This window comes from Lipotes vexillifer, unplaced genomic scaffold, assembly GCF_000442215.2.
Source record: "Lipotes vexillifer unplaced genomic scaffold, Lipotes_vexillifer_v1.1 scaffold646, whole genome shotgun sequence".
In the NCBI taxonomy this organism is placed as follows: domain Eukaryota; kingdom Metazoa; phylum Chordata; class Mammalia; order Artiodactyla; family Lipotidae; genus Lipotes; species Lipotes vexillifer.
This window is the reverse complement of record NW_006769605.1, coordinates 484,234-488,485: the sequence shown is the minus strand read 5'-3', so window position 1 is coordinate 488,485 and position 4,252 is coordinate 484,234. Positions and strand designations below refer to the sequence as shown.

Below are 4,252 nucleotides of genomic sequence, written 5' to 3'. Positions count from 1 at the left end.
GGGAGGGGGCCGTGGCGGGAGGGGGCCGCGGCAGGTCCGGGCTATGCTGCTGCCTTTCTCTTAACTTCTTCACATTTCCGTTTCAATCGTGATCAGATGTCAAAGCTTTGTTGACCCTCGATAAGTTGCACTAAAGCATTCAGCCGGGCTCGTGGACTCCGGGGACCCAGCAGTAGCCCCTTTCCCGAGGTTCCTCTGGGAGATCAGTCACTTTGGTGGCACATGGATTTTTGTGGGTGGGGATGGTCACAGGCCCTCCTGGCTGCATCAAGAAGCACTAAAGTGAGTTGTCACGTGTTGACATGCAGGAAGTGGCGCCTGGACACGTCCCTCCCTGTCCAGGGTCCCTGCTGTCCAGCAAAGGCCACGGGCACTTCAGCAGGCGGGGTGGACACATGCTCCCCATGGCTTTCATCACTGCTTTTTAGGAAAACAGGAGAAAGACAAGCAGACGACAAACAGGTGACGGCCCAGCGCAGGGCCTCCTTCCGGCGCCGGTCCAGGGAGCTGCGTGCGTGGAGGCCTCAGAGCAGACACCACAGGGAGGCTCCATCCAGGCCCTTCGGCTGGGGAAGCCAAACTCCTGTTTATGTGAAGCTTTCACAAAAGCGTGCTTGCTGTCTACTTCCTTGTGGGGTTTGTAGATATTCCAAATCCCCGCGGCGGTCCCGCTGCCTGTCCAGCCACCTGGCAATGCTCAAGACCCTAGCACGACCTTGGCCGGCAATGTTTCTGAGATGGCGGTCTGGGAACCAGCGGTCTGGACTGTTCCTCAGGGCAGCTTCTCGATTCAGCTCATGACGAAGGAAGGAGGGATGGTGAGCATGGAAAGGACTCAGGGGAGCTTCAGACTCAGGGCTGCTGACTCAGGGCTGATTGCAAACGCGACACTCTGGTCCCGCTACAGTCGCCGCAAGATCGCACGTGTGTCCACAGACTGTGGTCCAGCCTTTCAGCAGTACTGAGAAGCAGCCAGTTCCTCTGATGCCCCCCTTTCCATAGTGACGGCTCCCCTATGTGCCCGGTGCCCACCCTGCCTGCAGCCTGCTCGTTCCCACGTGTGGAGGCCACTGTTGCCCTGAGGGAGGCCTGGGTGGAAGTCCTTACAATTGGGGTGAACAGCTGACCAGGCCTCCACCCCAGTGCCGTCCCTCCCGTCACGGCCCCCTTCCTTCCGGGACACCCTCCCCTGCGTGGCGAGGCCTGGGGAAGGGGGTGCGGTGCTGCAAACTCCAGGCGCAGACGTGCAGGGTGCAGACTGTTCCTGACCTGACCTGAACTTCCCTGGACGTGTGGATAACCCACGTCATGGGGACGAATGACATCCACCCACAAACAAGAAAACAGCAGCTATGGAAATTCCTTCAGATCTTTGAAAGTTTCAGAGGTTCTCAAGGAAAAACAAATGAAACCTCAGTGAGATCCACACCTGGGCTGCTTCCCTGTCTTGCTCAGAGTAAACCTCATGGGCCTCTGTGCGCTCGCGTATTTCACTGTTAGTGTAGAATTTTCTAGAATAGGTTTCTTCCTCCTCATGATGAAAAGAGGGAAAGGAATGTCCACCTAGGAGGATGAAGGCGGGGAGGCTGCAGAACATCTGTTCCTTAGGCAGCCTCCCTCTCCTCCCCATCCGTCAAAATAACCCTTGACAAGAGCTGACCAGTCGCTCCCACGACGTGGAAAACTCCAGAGCAACCCCGCCCAGCTCTGCTCCTGGGAGGGTCCCCCCTGTAGTCCTGGCTGTCTCCCTATGGGGTCTCCGCACACCCGAGCTGGTGGGGGGTGGGACCGTCTGAGGGGCTCTGCTGGCGTCAGGCTGGCCCGAGCACAGGGTCCCCTGGTTCCAAGCTCGCTGACCACCACCCAGGGTGCGGTGTCCTGGACACCAGCGTCAGCCTGGCCCATGTTCCTGCAGCGCCCAGCAAGCAACGCGTCATGAAATATTGATATGGTTCCACCAGACTTCCACCTGACATTTGATTTATGGCTTTAGGTGTTCTTTTTTAATTCTAAGCAGTCGATGAAGGATCAAAGGAAATGTCATATTTGCAGCACTGAGCCCAGAGGGGCACCTCCACAACCAGGAAGGGGCTGGCCCTCCCGCCGTTGGCGGTGTTCCCAGCGGCCGGGGGTCGGGCCTGAGCCCCTCCCTGGTACACCCAACATTTCAAATATTTATCACATTAAATATCAGCCTCCAGAATATTGCCTTCGTTTAAGCTTTTCACGTCCCAATGATTTTTTATTATTTCCATCGACCAAAATAAATGAAGAAAATGTTTTAGACTACACTTGAAAGCATGTAAAAATCAATAACTGGATTTTAAAAGATTTAAAATGTCTTGAATACATTCATTTTCAAACATTTGCCTCTGATCTTTAAATAGCTTTTCTTGGAGCATAACATTTTTTTGAAAAGTCAAATATGGAGCATTAAGGGTATAATTACCATTTTAATTATAACTCAATCATCCTATCTGCTTTGCATAGAAATTAAAGCTTTTATGTCAGGATTTTGGGCACTCACAAATGTTCAGGAGCAATTAACGTTAAAAGTTTAATTTTTTTTTTTAAATCGAGTACGAACTTTGCGGTTCTTAATTTCATTCTTGCTCGGACTGAAAAGTACAGATGCTTTCACTTGTTATTTTATGTCTAAAGTGAATCCGTTTCCACTATGAGTCCGTTCCTGTGTCCCTCCCAGAGGCAGGACCACGATGGTTAAGGGGCTCTGAAGACTTGCTGTCCCGGGGCTGGGGGCCACTGCTCACCTAACACACAGGCCTGCCATGTGACACACGTGGGTGAGCGGCAGACTTTGAGAGCAGCCTCCGGCTGGTGCACACCCTGAGCTAGTGGGATTGTCGCATGAGCCCCTGTTTGCCATAGGCTCTAAAATCATCCCAACTGCTCTGAGAGTTATTGATTTTCCTCCTGTCCCGAATAGGAGTGTTTAAAAATTGGTTGTACCTTTAGATCCTTTGTATTTGGGAAGCAGAGGGCTGCTTTCATTAAATCACAGGACAGGACAAAGCCTCAGAAACCTCAAGGACCAGGAGTTCCCCGTGAACCCTGCTCTGGGCTCAAAGAAAGTTATGGGAGGGGGCTTCAAAAGTCTCCAGTGTGCATTAATGAAAACACTGTTTGGCTAAAACTCAGCTAGATTCTCATTGCATTTAGCCCCGAAAATGAAATGCTGAAATGACAGCTTTCCCGTGGTTTTGCTGCAAACGAGTGCCATGCTGAGCTCCGCATCCCGACGCCCAGGCTGCAGGTCTGGGCACGCACGCGCGCTGGTATGCAACGTGCAGTCTCACCATTTTTCTCCTTGTTAAACCCCCATCTAAGATCTGGCCCATTTCCTCCTGTGCTGGAAGGAAAATCATTTTTCTGGGCATTGCCGTGGCAAAATAAAATAATTCCAATTTTAGAAAGTCGGTGCATGGGCCCCTTCCTCTCAGCATTTTTTGCTGACTGCCTCGCTCCACTTTGCTTTTCCCTGGAGCCTATTTTTGTGGTTTGTATTTTTCTTCCTTGGGCTTACATCTTAGTTTTCTGCTTTTATTAGGAAAAATGGCAACGGAGGCGGGCAGACATGATTTAAAAATGATGATCACACCACGTCCTGTGTACCTGGGATGAGACAGCGCCCGGAGACCTACTACCTGACCGTGGTCACCCACTTGTGTGGCCCTAACAGTCACACCACCAACAGCCCAGAGCTAGAGGCAACTGGCTTCCGAAGTGCGCGCACAACCTGGACGCCTCCAGCGGAGGGGGGATTTCACATGATTTTATTATTCCCAGGGAAAGAAAAAATTTAAAAATCTGAGTAAACATGACTGAGATGTAATGGCTCTGAAAGACTTTTCGTATAAATGAGTTCACCCTTCAGAAAACGTCCCTTTCTTGGGCGTCCTCTTCAGGCTTGGGCTTCTACACGAGTTCTCGGTGTCCTTTGGGTAACCTCAGTCCCCAAGCATCGCCGGGGGCTTCCATTTGCCCTCCCCCATCCCCTGGGGGCCTTCGGCAGTGGGGGTGGGTGGAGCTGGGGGCCTGGAAGAGGAAGAGGTCTGTTCCTCCCCCGGCTCCGGCCTCCGTGGGTGGACAGCATCCCATCCACTGCAGCTCCGCGCCCAGCTACCCCCGGCATCCCCACCTGCACAGAATGTGCTCTCCCTGTGGTGTGGCCTCCCCAGTCCTGGCCACACCACGGTGAGGGGCCTGTCACACTGAAACTCCCCACCAGCCC

The 4,252-nt window shown here is 52.8% G+C and overlaps 1 protein-coding gene across 1 annotated transcript in view; it reads right to left on the bottom strand.

The window, feature by feature from the left end:
- Positions 1 to 4,252, bottom strand: part of ADARB2 (adenosine deaminase RNA specific B2 (inactive)) — a 365,767-nt gene that overhangs the window by 61,730 nt on the left and 299,785 nt on the right. The gene's annotated exons all lie outside the window — the stretch shown is intronic.